At 37.1% G+C, this 18,211-nt stretch overlaps 1 pseudogene; it reads left to right on the top strand.

The window, feature by feature from the left end:
• The first annotated feature begins 9,109 nt into the window (after window positions 1–9,109).
• On the top strand, window positions 9,110–10,886 carry LOC118848991 (annotated as a pseudogene).
• The last annotated feature ends 7,325 nt before the right edge of the window (window positions 10,887–18,211 follow it).

Genomic DNA, 18,211 nt, shown 5'->3' with positions numbered 1-18,211 from the left:
AGAGTGATGGCTTTAATCTTTTAAACTTTTTATTCTTCCCTCAACAGTATAAAGATTGTAGGAATTAGCTAAGGGAAGGTTGGTTTTCATTTTCTTTTTTTTATTTTAGTTTCATATTTTATTATTTAATATTTCAGTTTTCAACATTGATTTCCACAAGATTTTGAGTTATAAATTTTCTCCCCATTTCTACCCTCCTCCCACTCAAAGAAGGCATATATTCTGATTGTCCCATTCCCCAATCAGCCCTCCCTTCCGTCACCCCACTCCCTCCACCCCCGATCTATTTTCCGCTTACATTCTTGTAGAGCAAGATAGATTTCTATGCCCCATTCCGTATGTATCTTATTTCCCAGTGGCATGCAAAAATAACATTTTTTGAGCATCTGTTTTTAAAATTTTGAGTTCTGAATTCTCTCTCCTCTTCCCTTCCCACCCACTCTCCCTAAGAAGGCAACCAATTCAACATAGGCCACACATGTATCATTATGCAAAACACTTCCACAATAATCATGTTGTGAAAGACTATTTTCCCTCTACCCTACCCTGTCCCCCTTCATTCACTTTTCTCCCTTGACCCTGTCCCTTTTCAAAAGTGTTTGCTTCTGATTACCTCCTCCCTGCATCTGCCCTGCCTTCAGTCCTCCCCCAATTTTTATCCCCTTCCCCTTACTTTCCTGTGGGATAAGATAACCAATTGAGCGTGCATGTCAAAGTCAAGTGCTCCTCAAGTCAAATCAAATGAGAGCAAGATTCACTCATTCCCCCTCCCCTGCCCTCTCTTCCCTTCTAACAGAACTGCTTTTTCTTGCTGCTTTTCTGTGACATAATTTACCCCACTCTATCTCTCCCTTTTTCTCTCTCTCAACATATTCCTCTCTCACCTCTCAATTTAATTTATTTTTTTTTAGATATCATCCCTTCATATTCAAGTCACCCTGGACCCTCTGCCAATATATATGCATGTATACATATACACATATACATACATATCTACATATACATACATAAATACATACACACACATATATGTATGTATATATGTGTGTGTGTATATATATATATATATATATATATATATATATATACATATATACACACACACACATATATCCCTTCAATTACCCTAATACTGAGAAAGGTCTCATGAATTACACACATCATCTTTCCATGTAGAAATGTAAACAAAACAGTTCAAATTTATTAAGTCCCTTATGATTTCTCTTTCTTGTTTATCTTTTCATGCTTCTCTTGATTCTTGTATTTAAAAGTCAAATTTTTCTATTGAGCTCTGGTCTTTTTTTAAATTTTTTTTTATTTAATATATTTAGTTTTCAGCATTGATTTTCACAAGAGTTTGAATTACAATTTTTCTCCCCATTTCTACCTTCCCCCCCACTCCAAGATGGCATATGTTCTGATTGCCCTCTTCCGCAGTCAGTCCTCCCTTCTGTCACCTCACTCCCCTCCCATCCCCTTTTCCCTTCCTCTCTTGTAGGGCAAGCTAAATTTCCACGCCCCATTGCCTGTGTATTTATTTTCTAGTTGCATGCAAACACTTTTTTTTGTTTATTTTTGAACATCTGTTTTTAAAACTTTGAGTTCCAAATTCTCTCCCCTCTTCTCTTCCCACCCACCCTCCCTAAGAAGTCAAGCAATTCAACATGGGCCACATGCATATCATTATGTATAACCCTTCCAAAATACTCATGTTGTGAAAGACTAACTATATTTTGCTTCTTCCTAACCTATCCCTCTTTATTGAATTTTCTCTCTTGACCCTGCACCTTGTTGAAAGTGTTTGTTTTTGATTACCTCTACCCCCATCTGCCCTCCTTTCTATCATCCCCACCTTTTTATTATCTTCTTCCTCCTTCTTTCCTGTGGGGTAAGATATCCAATTGAGTATGTATGGTATTCCCTCCTCAGGTCAAATCTGATGAGAGCAAGATTTACTCATTCCCCCTCACCTGCCTTCTCTTCTTTTCCTACAGAATTGCTTTTTCTTGCCACTTTTATGCAAGATAATTTACCCCATTCTATCTCTCCCTATCTCCCTCTCTCAATATGTTCCTCTCTCATCCCTTATTTTGATTTTATTTCTTTTAGATATCTTCCCTTCATCTTCAACTCACCCTGTGTCCTCTCTCTCTCTCTCTCTCTCTCTCTCTCTCTCTCTCTGTATATATATATATATATATATATATATATATATATATATACACTCACATATACACATATATACATAAACACACACATACATACATATATATATATATATATATATATATATATATATATATATATATATATATATGCATATTCCCTCCAGCTACCCTAATACTGAGGTCTCATGAATCATACACATCATCTTTCCATGTAGGAATGTAAACAAAACAGTTCAACTTTAGTAAGTCCTTTGCAATTTCTTTTTCTTGATTACCTTTTCCACAATACTCAAATTGTTTCTTTCTGGCTGCATGCAATATTTTCTCCTTGATCTGGGAGCTCTAGAATTTGGCAACAATATTCCTAGGAGATTTCTTTTGGGGATCTATTTGAGGAGGCGATCGGTGGATTCTTTCAATTTCTATTTTGCCCTGTGGCTCTAGAATATCAGGGCAGTTCTCCTTGACAATTTCTTGAAAGATGATGTCCATGCTCTTTTTTTGATCATGGCTTTCAGGTAGTCCAATAATTTTTAAATTATCTCTCCTGGATCTATTTTCCAGGTCAGTGGTTTTTTCAATGAGATATTTCACATTGTCTTCAACTTTTTCATTCCTTTGGTTCTGTGTTATAATATCTTGATTTGTCATAAAGTCACTAGCTTCCACTTGCTCCAATCTAATTTTTAAAGTAGTATTTTCTTCAGTGGTCTTTTGGACCTCCTTTTCCATTTGGCTAATTCTGCCTTTCAAGGCATTCTTCTCCTCATTGGCTTTTTGGAGCTCTTTTGCCATTTGAGTTAGTCTATTTTTTAAGATTTTGTTTTCTTCATTATATTTTTCAGGATTTTTTTGGTCTCCTTTAGCAAGTCATTGACTTGTTTTTCATGGTTTTCTCGCATCCTTCTCATTTCTCTTCCCAATTTTTCCTCTACTTCTCTAACTTGCTTTTCCAAATCCTTTTTGAGCTCTTCCATGGCCTGAGACCAGTTCATGTTTTTCTTGGAGGCTTTTGTTGTAGGCTCTTTGACTTTGTTGACTTCTTCTTGCTGTATGTTTTGGTCTTCTTTGTCACTAAAGAAAGATTCCAGAGTCTGAGACTGAATCTGGGTGTGTTTTCACTGCCTGGCCATGTTCCCAGCCAACTTACTTGACCCTTGAGTTTTTTGTCAGGGTATGACTACTTGTAGAATGAAGAGTTCTATGTTCCAAGGATGTGCCAGCTCTGCCACACCAGCACTCCTCCTTCCCCAAGAACGCCCAACCTGGATAGGACTTAGATCTTCAGCAGGCTCTTCACTCCTTCCACTACCACTTAATTCCTCCCACCAGGTGGGCCTGGGGCCTGACACAACTGCAGCTGTACTTCTGTAGCTGCCCCACCTCTGCTGCCCCCGGGGCGGTGACCGAACCACGAACTCCTTCTTTCACTCTATCCCCAGCACCTTTTCCCACTAACCTTCTCTGTTGTCTTTGGTGTTTGTGGGTTGAGAAGTCTGATAACTGCTGCAGCTCACTGATTCAGGGCACTAGGGCATGCTCTGCCCAGCTCCTGGTCTGGTTGATCCATGCTGCTCAGGCTGGGCTCTGCTCCGCTCTGCTCTGCTCCCAGCTCCGTGCGGGATAGACCTTACCCAGAGACCATCCAGGCTGTCCTGGGCTAGAGCCCTGCTTCCCTCTGCTATTTTGTGGGTTCTGCAGTTCTTCTCTGTTGTCTTTGGTGTTTATGGGTTGAGAAGTCTGGCAACTGCCACAGCTCACTGATTCAAGGCACTAGGGCCTGCTCCACCTGGCTCCTGGTCTGGTTGGTCCACGCTGGGCTGTGCTCAGCTCCCAGCTCCGTGCATGAAAGGTCTCACCCAGCAACCATCCAGGCTATCCTGGGCTGGAGCCTTGCTTCCCTCTGCTATTTTGTGGGTTCTGCAGTTCTAGAATTCTTTCAGAGCCATTTTTATAGGTTTTTGGAGATACTTGGTGGGGAGCTCACGCTAGTCCCTGCTTCCCAGCTGCCATCTTGGCTCCACCTCCCTGAGCTCTGGCCTTTTCATCAAGAATGCTTGAAAGTCCTCTATTGTATTAAAAATTCTTGTTTTGCCTTGGAGCATTATACTCATGTTTGTTGGGTAGGTGATTCTTGGTTATAATCCTAGCTCATTTGACCTCTGGAATATCATATTCCAAGTTCTTTGATCTCTTAACATAGTAGCTGCTAGATCTTGTGTTATCCTGATGGTGTATCCACAATACTCAAATTGTTTCTTTCTGTCTGCTTGCAATATTTTCTCCTTGACCTGGGAACTCTGGACAATTTTCCCAGGCATTTTCGTTTTGGGATCTTTTTCAAGAGACGATCAGGGGATTCTTTCAGTTTCTTTTTTACCCTCTGCCTCTAGAATATCAGGCAGTTTTCCTTGATAGTTTCTTGAAAGATGATGTCCAGGCTCTTTTTTTTTATCATGGCTTTCAGGTAGTCCAATAATTTTTAAATTATCTCTCCTGGATCTACTTTACAGGTCAGTGGTTTTTCCAATGAGATATTTCACATTGTCTTCCACTTTTTCATTCCTTTGATTCTGTTTTAAAATATCTTGATTTCTCATCAAGTCACTAGCTTCCACTTGCTCCAATCTAATTTTTAAGGTGGTATTTTCTTCAGTGGTCTTTTGGATCTCCTTTTCCATTTAGCTAATTCTGCCTTTCAAGGCATTCTTCTCCTTATTGACTTTTTGGAGCTCTTTTGCCATTTGATGAGTTAGTCTATTTTTAAGATGTTTTTTCTTCAGTATTTTTTGGGTCTCCTTTAGCAAGTCATTGACTTGTTTTTCATGGCTTTCTCTCATCCTTCTCTTTTCTCTTCCCAATTTTTCTTCTACTTTTCTTACTTGCTTTTCCAAATTCTTTTTGAGCTTTTCCATGGCCTGAAACCAATTCATATTTTTCTTGGAGGCTTTTATTGTAGGCTCTTTGACTTTGTTGACTTCTTCTGGCTGTATGTTTTGCTCTTCTTTGTCAACAACAACAACAACAAAGATTCTATAGTCTGAATCTAAATCTGAATCCGTTTTTGCTGCCTGGCCATGTTCCCAGCCAACTTACTTGACCCTTGAGCTTTTGTCAGGGTTTGACTGCTTGTAGAGTAGAGTGTGCTTTGTCCCAAGCTTTAGGGGCTGTGCGGCTGTTTTCATAGCTACTTCTACACAGCAAGCTCTGCCACACCAGTGCTCCTCCTCCCCAAGAACTGCCAACAAGGACCGTGTCTCAGATCCAAGCAGGTTCAACACTCTTGCTCTGATCTGCCACTTAATTCCTCCCACAGGGTGGGCCTGGAGCTGGAAGCAACCACACCTGGAGCTCTGGAAGCAGCCGCAGAGCTGCACCACCTCCACTGCCCCCAGAGATTGGGGCCGACTGCACACTCCTCTCCATGTGTTCTAGCAGTTTTTCCACTAGCCTGCTCTGTTTTCTTTTTGGGTTTGTAGGTTGAGAAGTCTGGTAACTGCCACAGCTTACTGATTCAGAGCCCTATGTTCTGTTCTGCACATCTCCTGGTCTGGTTGATTCTGGTGTGGCCCATGCTGTGCTGTGCTTCACTCCGCTCACAGCTGCATGCAATAGACCCTCCCCAGGAACCATCCAGGCTGTGCTGGGCTGGAGACCTGCTTCCCTCTGATATTTCATGGGTTCTGCAGCTCTAGAATTTGTTCAGAGCCATTTTTTACAGGTATTTGGAGGGACCGGGGGGAGAGCTTAAGCAAGTCCCTGCTTTCCCGCTGCCATCTTGGCTCCGATCCTCCACCCCAACTCTTGAGCTTTTTGTCAGGGTATAACTGCTTGTAGAGAGTACTTTGTCCCAAGTTTTAGGGGCTGCACTGCTGTTTTCAGAGCTACTGCTACTCCACCATCACTGCAAGCTCTGCCACAACAGCAGTCCTCCTCCCCCAAGAACCACCAACCATGACCATGACCCAGATCCAAGCAGGGCACAGCAAGAGAAGCTGCCACTGCACAAGCAAAGCACTCCTTGTCCTCCCACTCTGATCTGCAGTTTGGTTCCTCCCACCATGCAAGCCTAGGACTCTGGGAAGTAGCTAATGCTAGAGCTCTGGAAGCAGCCTCATGAGCTTCCTGCTGCTGCCACCACCACCACTGCACCACCTCCCCAGGTCTGGGGATGGACCTCTCTCTAACCCGATCCCACAGTTTTCCACTAACCTGACCCATGGTCTTTGGCATTTGTGGGTTGAGAAGTCTGGTAACTACCACAGCTTAATGATTGCTGGCCCTCAGGCCTGCTCTGCCTGACTCCCATTCTGGTTAGTCCTGGCAGTTCATGCTGGGCTGTGTTCTGCTCCAAACACAGTGTGATAGACCCTTCCCAGCCACCATCCAGGCTGTCCTGGGCTGGAGACCTGCTTCCCTCTGTTATTTTGTGGGTTCTGCAGCTCTAGAATTTGTTCAGAGCCATTTTTAGAGGTGTTTGGAGTGATTTGGTGGAGAGCTTAAGGAAGTCCCTGCTTTCTAGCTGCCATCTTGGCTCCCCCCTAAAAGTTTGGGTTTTAATATCATCTCTGATGCTTACTAAAAGTATGCTTATGGGCAATTTTTTTGTGTGTCAGTTTTATCAACTGTAAAATGAGTATAATGATATTTCTAATTCCTATTTCAAATGAGGGGAAGAATTACATAGAGGATAGAAAGCTGATATTTAAGCCAGGAAAGTACTTAGGTTCACGTCTTTCCTCTGACATGAATTAATCAATGTATGTTACTTTATATATCAAAGTGATATATAAATGAAATTTACTATCAATGTCATCATCACTATTATCTTATTCTCATCTTTTTTAATGTAAATTTTTTTAAAGTTCAGACAAGCAGTCCAAAGACAAGTTACTATACTATCATTATTCTTTTATATATCATATCACTGATACTTTACACTACTGTGCATATAGGTGAAATAATATTTTATGTAATATATCAGAGTATTAGAACATGTTATTCTTTTGTAGACTCATTGAGAGTATATTCAGAAAAGCTCCATTAATTAACTCTATGATAGGCATGATATATATTATGTTGTCTTTCCAAATTACTTTAATTTTTGCTAGGTCTCTATATATTTCAAAATATTTTCATCCTATATAATTTGGGGTTTTTAAATATTAAGTATAGTGAAATCCATTAAAGATATTCTTCATTACTTTTTTATGGAACAATGTTATTTTTAGGTAGTTACGCCAAAGAGTTGTTTCTAATGATAGTTCTAGTATAGTTATGTGTTTAATTCTCAAAGTTATTTTGAGGTTTTTATTTGTGATACAAGTAATTGTCTGGTAGTTATTATGATATGAGCTTTAAGTGTAAAATTCCGGTCAGTTGATGCACTCTTTCTAGAACACTTGTGGAGGGGGGGCACCTGTCTCTGAGAAAGGTGTGAGTCTAAGAACTGCCCCTGTCCCTGGGTTCCTAACAGCCTTAGCTTTCTGTGAGAGAGCAGTAGAGGCCCATGAGAGATCCTGGAAGCCGGATCCGAGTCTCTTTCTCCCTTTGCCTACCACACGCCCTGGGGACTGCAGTCTTACATCAAAGGAAACTCTGTTTTGGAGACATTTTCATTTTCTTCAGAGCAAGACATTCCAGTATGGAGACCTAGAATTTTTAAAGGGCCATAGTCTAAAGACTGGGAGGAAGTTTTGTGTTTGTGTATAGATATTAAATAATGAAGCATAATTTAAAAGTACCCTTTCAGAGTTAATGATGCATTATACCTCTATACAGTAATGTCTTGCTATGGCAACAATTTTTAAGCATATACAAAAACACTGTAAAGTTTTTCTGTAACTATTTGTGACCTTGTATATCCTTAGGTAAAAATGGTAGCACTCTATATGTGTGGCCCCCAGATTAACATGCTATAATTTGATTTTTTTTAAATGCAAGAAAAAGCTTCTGTTATAGAAATTAAATATCTTTTTGAAGTTTATAGAAAAGTCTGTTCTCTAGGAAAAGTGTAACATCTAGCAGTTCTAAATTGTATAAAATTTGAGTACCAGTTATAGTGAAGTAGAAGACTAACAAATACTGCAAAAACAGAATGAATCAGCAACATTTTACTTCAAAACAGAAGAACTGATACTTCTGTGCAGTTTAGCAAGTGACAAGATATAGAAAGGAAGCAAAATTTGGTCACATTAAACCATATCCGTCTGTATTCAATATATAAGTTTATGGGTATTGGACTTTGAAAATGAAATTAAAGAATATTAGATTGTAAAGCATTTCATTAACTTTTCAAGCATGTACTCAATTTATCAATATAATTTAAAATATTTCTAACACTATAAAGTCAATTTCAGGTTTTTAGTGTATTTTTGGTTCTTTGTAAAATATCTTTAGGAAAATAAGTGTTGAATATGATCTAAATTGATTATTTTTTTTCTCTTTAGTATAGTATATACTTTTTAATGATCAGGTTTTACAGTTTCTTACAAAAAGTAAATAAAGATATGTAACTTTTAGTTTTCTCTAACTTCTTAAGGTTTTTTAAATATGGAGATATACATATGTATATGAACATAAATGTGAGTTTAAGGTATACATCTTTAAAAGTGCATCAACTTTCAGTCCATTGAGGTACAATTGTAATAAATGAGAAACATGATGATAAAATAGAATCCTTATAAGCCTGAAAAAGTTAATTAAATCCAAAGTGCCATTCAAGTGACCAGAGAGAATTGCTCTATTTCTAACAGAGGTCACGTGATGTAATTCTAATACGGTAATTCCAATAATGCACATAACTTACATCTCAGTGTTTTTTTTTAATAGAAAGATAAAAAAAAATCACTGTTTAACTAAATGTATAACTAATATTACAAACCCACGGACAAAACCTACCTCCCAGAGAAAGACTTGTCCATTTTATTCTCAAAATAATAATGAACATAGTACAGGATGATGTGCTGTTATCATGTTTGATGAATAGTGATGCACATGAAATGAAATGATTTGTCATGTGAACTCTACAGAATGTTTACATACTTTGCTTTCTGAATCAATGTTCCAACCTCAGGAAAGAGTCTTGCTTGGGCTGGATTTTATTACACTGGTGTGAACGACAGAGTTAAATGTTTCTGTTGTGGCTTCATGTTGGATAATTGGAAATAAGGAGACAATGCTATTGACAAACATAAAGAGCTATATCCTAGCTGTGCCTTTATTCAGAATTTGAATGTAGTCAATCTGATATCTTCTCAGTCTACATTTTCTTTTTCAATGAATAATGGCACTCATTCATCATCTTCCAATTCAGGACAGAGTAGATATTTCAGTGGTTTTATTGCAGCTTCCATTGGAGCCAATGACTTCTAGAGCAGCAGAGGACTTGTCTCCTTTGAACACCAGCCCTACAGTTATTCAACGAGTACTGAAGTTGCCAGAATTCCTACTTCTCAGACATGGCCATTGACATTTCTGTCACTATTAGATCTGGCAAGAGCTGTTTTTTTTTTTATTATATGGGACCTGGAGACATGGTAGCTTGCTTTGCTTGTGGTGGGAAACTGAGTAATTGGGAACAAAAAAGCAATGCCATGTCAGAACATTGGAGACATTTTCCTAACTGTCCTTTTCCTGGAAAATCAAATCCAAAAAACATCGAGGTTCAATGTCTCTAATCTTAGCATGAAAAGCCATGCAGCCCCTGCCAAAATCTTTGTGACCTGGCCACCTCGAATTCCAGTTCATCCAGAGCAGTTTGCAAGTGCTGGATTTTATTATGTGGGTCAAAATGATGATGTTAAATGCTTTATCTGTGATGGTGGACTGAGGTGTTGGGAATCAGGAGATGATCCTTGGGTAGAACATGCCAACCGGTTCCCAAAGTGTGAATATTTGATATGAATGAAAGGACAAGAGTTTGTTGACCAAGTTCAAGCTTGGTACCTTCATCTCCTTGAACAGCTGTTGTCAACTTCAGATGTTCCAGGGGATGAAAGTGTTGATCTACCAATTACTCATTTTGGAGAAAATAATTCAGAAGATGCAGTCATGATGAACAGTGATTAAATCTGCTTTGGATATGGGCTTCAGTAGAAATCTAGTAGAACAGATTGTTCAGAGTAAAATCTTAACAACTGGAGAAAATTATAAAACAGTCAATGAGGTTGTATCAGATCTCCTCAATGCAGAAGATGAAAAAAAGGAAGGAGGAAAAAGAGAGATAAACTGAGGAAATGGCATCAGATGACCTGACATTAACATGGAAGAATAGAATGTCTCTGTTTCAGCATTCCTGGATAGTCTCTTAACATTGAGTGTGATTAATGAGCAGGAACATGATGCTACTAAACAAAAAACAAAGACATCTCTACAAGAAGAGAACTGAGTGATACCATTTTAGTCAAAGAAAATGCTGCAGCCAATATTTTTAAAAACTGTCTCAAAGAAATTGATTCTATGTTATATAACAATTTATTTGTGGCAAAGAACATGAAGTATACTGCAACAGAATTTGTTTCAGGTCTTCCTATGGAAGAACAGCGTAGGAGATTACAGGAAGAAAGAGCATATAATGTTTGTATGGACAACGAAGTTTCTGTTGTATTCATTCCATATAGTCATCTGGTAGTATGCAAAGAATGTGCTACTTCTCTAAGAAAATGCCCTATTTTCAGGGGTATAATCAAAGGTACAGTTCGCAAATTTCTTTCATGAAAAGAATTCATACACCCAAATTTGTATGGAACAGACTTCAAAATGGTCAGTCTTGAGCAACTGAAGCCTTTTTGAAGAAAGGGTCATAAGGCTTTTTAGTAGTAAATTAATGCACAATTCTGCCTTGGTATCAGTTACTTGGTTTTCTTAAAGTACGTGGTGTTCATATACTATTGTCATAATTTTTTTGAAAGTTTGTGTGTATATGTTTGTGTGCATGTTGTTTTGGAAGAACAGGATATGATACTATGTGCTTGAAAGTATAAGGGTAGCATATAGACATACTGCTACTATGTAGCATTTTTGGATTGCTGAACTTGGTTATTTTACTAGAAGCTTTGAATACTACATAAGTGTAGTCACTGATGTGGGAAGCAGGAGCCCAAAATTTGTCATAGCCATTTTGCTACTTTTCGGGGGGGTGCTTTTTACAATTTTCTTATAAAATAGAGACTGTCTGATTAGCTGAGGTGAAAAATGTCCTAATAGGAGGAACAGATTAATAGCACAATAAGAGACTTAATCTAAATGTTTTGACTCAGTAATTTATGTATATATATACATATATTTGGTGTGGTTTTCTTGTCTTTAAAGAGATTTCAGATGATATCTCATTTTTTCAAAACTTCTAAAAAGTGAATATTTGAATTTAGGACAGTTAAGATTACCAAGTAGCTTTTTGCAATATAATAATGTGATTTACAAAAAAGGTTTCTTTAGCGATCTGTAGTATATGTAAAGTGATTCTATTTCAGGAGCATAACTGTTGTATGTGTTCATTGTAAAAAAACTAAATAATGCTGATGTGGTAGAATAATACCACTTCTTTCTAAGCTAAATTATATTTGTTTTGTGAAACTTAAGTAATAATATCCCTTTTTATAATGCGTGACTGTTGTAATTATTTGTTTTTATGTATTCTTTGTACTAGTTAATACTTTCAATAAATGTTTGCATATGATGCCACTTAAAAAAGAATATTTGTATATGGTATTTTTAATGTTTTGCCATATTGTATGATATAATTTATTTTGATTCTAGAATTATTTCTGAAAATTTTAGTCACTTTATCATCTGCTCTGAAAATATCAAACATCTTTCCTTCTTTACAAAAATATTACTTCAGTTTTGTATTGGTTCCTTGGAATTATGATCCCTCTATTTTCTTAATATTGGACTTTTACTTGGACACTTTTTAGATCTGTTTTCAACCACTTTACTCTGCTAACTATATGTGTTAATATATTATATAGGTGTTAATTGCTCTAAAATATGTTCTTCCTATTAAGTTTTGCCTTCAGGATTCCAGTTTGTCCCTTAACATATATAGTCAGAATTGTTCCCTTAATAGACTTTTGTTCTATGTGTCTCATATGGAAAAAAAGCCAAAAACAAAGGGTAATTATTGCCTTCATGCATTGGTTTAGTTTAAGCTCTGGACTCTAGCCCAAGGCAATTATTCTGCATTCTTTTTGACCACACATTAAGAATTTTAAACTTATATAGTGCAAATTACATTTTGATATCCATGAAAAAAAGTTTCTATGAGAAGAAATATCTTTCTAATTGCATATCTTTGGTTGATCCATGGACAGCAATTTTTTAAAACATTTTTTCAAGAGTGAAAATGTTGGCTTTAAATCTGGACAGAAAAATAGTCTCTAATGATTTTTCCGAAGATTCCACATTTGATTTAAATTATATTGGCATTATTGTTTTAATGGAATATTTTAAATATAGAATATTTTTACATAGGGACATCAAATAGTTGGTTGTTATCCTTTGATCTGGAAGAGAGCCAAAATCAGATCACTATATTGGGGTCAAGACAAAATGTGTCTGACTGCAGATGATCAGACTAATATGAATTTGGAAGGCTCTGTCACCGGTCAGGCATAAATATTCCATAGAAACATTTGGAGTGTAGATGTCTCTAAATTTGCACATCTCTTGTTTCTTTTGAGCTACTGTAAATTATCCTTTGCTCAGAGAATATAGTACCTACTTTGATAGGCTAATGCCATGCTGGGCAGTCCTGTGTCTTTGTATCCCATATCTCACAATCGATTTCAAAGTTTCTTCAAAGAAACCTTGAATGTGTCCTTATATCACTTCTTCTGACCTCCATGTGAGAACTTACCTTCTGTGAGTTCTCCACAAAAGTCTTTTAGGCACAAATAGGTGATATGAGCATTTCGAGTGGAGCTATCTTTAAATTTGTGCACATCACATTTCTTTTGAGCTACTACAGTTCTGTTTTGCTCGCAGAGTACAACACTTTATTTGATGCAGGCATGCCATGCTTGATGATGCTGTACCAATGTCTCCCATGTTTCACAATCAATTCCAAAGTTCTTCAGAGAGACCTTGAAAGTGTCTTTATATTACTTCTTCTGATGTCTGTGAGAGTACTTGCCTTGTGTGAGTCTTTTAGTAAAATAATCTTTTAGGCAAATGGATATTTGGCATTTGAACAATGTGGCCAACCCATTGAAGTTGTACTCTCTGCAGTAGAGTTTGAATGTTTGGCAGTTCAGCTCAAGAATGGACCTCAACGTAAAGTATTTTATCTTGCCAGGTGATCTTCAAAGTCTTCTTAAGACAATTCAAATAGAAGACAACAAGGTCATCCACTGAATCCTGAGAATTCTTCAGTCATCTTTACTTTTGCCTTGCCACTGGACTGTGATGACTGTGGAAGAGAGAGAGTGAGTCTGAGTACACACAACTCTTGCCTCACCTAAATGCAATTTATGTGCAAGGCAAAAGACATTACCCATAGCATTTAACCATTTTTACTTACCTCAAAATCCTGTGGTGACAGGCAAATAATGAAGCAATGGGTATGGATACATTAAGAGCTGTATTCACAAACCTGCACACAGCTGGCCTAGGTCATAGGGCCATCTTCACAAAAGTTTTTTGTATATTTTCTAAAGTTTCAACTACAAGAGTTCCTTGCCTGTCACAGAAAACAGACCAGTTTTGAGTAAAGGAGATAATTTTTAGGGCAGCTTTTTAGCCACTTTCTTCAACCAGGAGATGAGCATTGAAATCCTTAAAAAAAGGTTGTTCAGACACCCAAGAGGCTGCTGAATCCCACTGCTGCTTCAGCGCAGTGAAATCACCTTGGTGTCTTCGAAGTCTAACCAAGCTCTGAGTGCACCATAGCTCCTGCTTCATCCCCCTTCATTTCCGTTGGGACAAATTGTTCTCATTTGCCTATTCCACTGTGGCGAAGGTCTTCATGTGATTGGCAAAGACACCACTCTAAATCACCAATGGGTTTGAAACCCCTCAGTAACCCTCAGTCTGTCTGCCAAAACAATTTGCCAGGGTGGGGCCTGAACATACTGCAGCTTCTTGGAGCCACGAGTGATAGTTGGGTGATTCAGGTGGACACCAAAGCAAAAGCAACCCTGAAAAGGGCTCAGTAGCTCTCACACCAGCGGTTCTAGTCTTTCCTGAACAACCTATACCTCTGGACGTGAAATATTCTAATACTCTCACTATACTTAGTTTTCTTTTGTGTAACTTCACTAGCCATGAGTGTGAAACCAAGTCAAAGGCTCTATGATAATCAAAAAAGATGATGCCAATGTTATGGTATTTTGAGTTTAATTCATACCCATACATATATATGTATATGTATGTGTATATGTATATGTATATGTATATGTATATGTATACATACATATGTGTGTGTATTTGTACTACTATATATTGATGCCTTGTATAAAGTATCATACAACAAACAATTGAGCCATACTCAGAAAGGAAACATTATTATCTCTTGGTAATAGACATATGATACCATCTTGTATTGATGCTATTATTAACAATAAAATTTTAATTATTATCTCTAATCAGGTCAAAAGAAAAAGGACTTTAAGCTTGTTATAGGTAACATACACATATGTGTATATATGTTTATGTGTGTGTATATACATACACACAAAGGGAGACATCTATATGTATTTGTGTGTACATATACATACACACACATAAATACAGTACTCAACTTCCCTCAATATTTTGAGTATCTGTGATTGTATCAGTTTGGGTACTACTTCCACAAAGAAGGCAACTCTTTCAAACCTCAGCAGACTGTCTTTGAAAGGTATGGTGGATGAAATAAACAAACAACAGCAATCACCAAAAATCACCATTTCGAGTTCCAAAGCCTCCAGTAGTGAGTTACTCTGTAATTACTAGCTAGCCTTGTTCTCAGAAAAAAAGGGACAGGGAAGAGAAGCAGAGAATATTTATCCAATAGTATATGTATCACCTTCCCAGCCTGGGATTATTGGCTTTATTGGAAAAGCCTTAAGAAGTCAAAATCACCTTCCTCCATGGTGATATATTCCATTGCAATTTCAATTGAGAACATAAAGAAAAATCTGTTTAAAATCCTAGTTAAAATAATATTATGCCATTAAGAAAATTGATATATATTATTTAAGGAATGTATGAAAGTCATAGCCAGGCATGGCCACTATGTTCTTGTGATAAAGTGGTAGGAAAGCATTTGCAGGCCAAGTGTGAATAACTTTAAGTGTGAGTGTTAGAGAAAAGCTTTTAACAGATAATGTGGGGAGCTAAAAAGGATACATCCCCATATATAGTAATAAGTAAAACATAAAGTAGCTAGGTAATATAGGAAGGAGACCAAGTAATATTTAGTGAAATTGAAAGAAAAGCATGAAGTCCCAAGGAAAATATGTATACTTTATAAATTCTCATTGTTAAAGGTTTTTGGCTCCCATTTAATTTTGTCCATGTGGATCTTTAAAATATTTCAGGAAATAAGTATTTAGAAGAAAATTACCATCACTTAACAGATATTGTTAACCACTCTGTCAATAAGAATTTATTAAGTGCTTATTATGTGACAGATCTTGTGCTAAGCCCTAGAATACAAAGAAAGGCAAAACATAGATTCTGCCCTTAAGGAGGTCACTGTCTAATAAGAAAGGCAACATATAAAAAAATCAACTACATATAAACAGGATAAATGCAGAATAAATTGGAGTCAACCAATAGAAGGAAGTCATTAGAATTAAGTGAGGTTAAGAAAAGCATCTGGGATTTTAGCTGGAGCTTGAAAGAAGCCAGAGAAGTTAGGGAGGCAGAGAACTCCAGTAATGGGGAACTAATAATTGAAATGCCATGAGTCTGGAGATGGAGAGGTTGTGTGTGTGTGTGTGTATGTGAGAGAGAGAGAGAGAGAGAGATGGTCAGTGTTGCTGCACTGAATGTCATATGGAGGAGTGGAGGTGGCAAGTAATGTATAAGATAACTAAGAAAGGTAGAAGTGACCCAGTTTGTGAAGTTTTGAATGCCAGAGGATTTCATGTTTAGTTTTATAAGTCACAGAGAGCCAATGGAGGTTATTGAATGGTGTATATGTGGCAGAGAAGTATCACAGTAAGATCTCTTCTTTAGGAAGATGAATTTCAAAGCTGCAGTTGAGACAGAATGACCATTTAGTAGCTATTGCAATAGTCCAGCCATAGGTGATAAAGGCCTGCACTAGAGTTTTGTCAGTATCAGAGGAGAGAAGGGCAATGTGCTAAAGTTATTGTGTAAGCAAAATCAGCAGGAAATTATAACAGATTCTATGCGGTGGGGAAAAATGGAGTGGGGAGTCAAGAATGACATCTACTCTGCAAACTTTGGTGACTGGTTGGATGGTGGCATCCCTGCCAATAATGGTGTGGTGGGGACAAATATTTAATAAGCAACTCCCGTGTGCAAGGCACTATACTTAGTGCTTTACAAGTGTTATCTTATGTATACCTCATAATAGCCCTGGAATTTGGGTGCTATTGTGACCCCTATTTTCCCATTAAAGAAACTGAAGCAGACAGGTTAAGTGACTGGACCAGGGTTACATTGCTAGTAAGTGTTTCACATCTTTTTTGAACTCATGTCTTCCTCATTTTAGGCCAGATTATTCACTGTACCAACTGCTTCAAGGAATCCTAGTGAGCCAACTGAAATAACTGATACAATAACTTCATTAAAATAGGATTTGAAATAAATTCACTTAAATCATTAGTATTTCTATATATTACCAATAAACCTTGGCATGAAGAGATACAGAGAAATTCAGCATCTACCAATAAGAATTAAATAAATACAACTACTAATAATTCTTTAAAGAAATAAAGATGCATTAGACCTATAAAATTTAAGGAATATTAAGCACTCATGGATAGATCAAACAAATATAATAAACATGAAAACACTGCATAAACTTATTTACTTATTTCTCAAACTAGGGAATGTTTATGTCATAGAGCTAAAAATAATAATAACAAAATACATCCGAAGGTACAAAATTCATGAAACTCTAAGGAAATAATGGGGGAAAGGCAAGCAAAGAAATCCAGCAATATTAGAATTTGAAGCTATATGGTAAGAGTATAGTTTGAATTCTGATACTCCTATTCTTCCTGATTAAATATACAGTACTAAGACAAACTGTAAGAACAATGCTACTTTCAGCTACCATGGCTGTGTAAGGCCAATAACACTAGCACACAGGAGAGCTGCTAGCACAGGTTCTTTGGTCTGCTTTTCTAAGCAAAGCAACTTTAAGGGGTTTACAATTTCACTTCAATTAAGCAGTTAAGTAGTTCAGAGGAAAAAGTCATCACCCCGAACTTCATAGACAAGACAAACAGAAATTACAAGCAAAAATCATATACATAGAGCAAATAACACACATCAGCAGAGAGAGCTTCTAACCATTTCTCTATAGCAATAGATAGGAGGCTCCTTAATGGCTACCCAGAATCTCATCTGGCAAAATCATAGAAATGGTCTTCCAATGAGTGAGTCCCCAAGCAAAGTGTTAACCTCAGAGTGTATGTATGTGTATATATGTATATATATGTATATGTATATATATGTATATGTATGTATATGTATGTATATGTATATATATGTATATATATGTATATGTATGTATATGCATATATGTATATGTATGTGTATGTATATGTATATATACATGTATATACATATATACGTATACACACATATGTATATATATGTATATGTATATATATATATATATACATATATGTGTGTGTGTATGTGTGTGTACATACACTTCTTCAGGGTCAGAGTGGGTCACAACATGTGACGCAAACCTATGTGACCTAGGCCTTACTGTGACTTAAGCAGGTCATCAAATCCTCTGGATCCAATCAAAGACTCTTGATTGAAACAAAGGTAAGCCTCAAAGGCACTTGATTGCCTTATTGCTGAGAAGCACTTCAAAACAAAAAGCAGCAAAAAGTCCCACCCTACTTGCC

The sequence above is a fragment of the Trichosurus vulpecula genome, chromosome 4 (assembly GCF_011100635.1).
Source record: "Trichosurus vulpecula isolate mTriVul1 chromosome 4, mTriVul1.pri, whole genome shotgun sequence".
Lineage (NCBI taxonomy): Eukaryota > Metazoa > Chordata > Mammalia > Diprotodontia > Phalangeridae > Trichosurus > Trichosurus vulpecula.
Note: the sequence above shows the minus strand (reverse complement) of the source record. Positions and strands in the feature narration are given on the sequence as shown.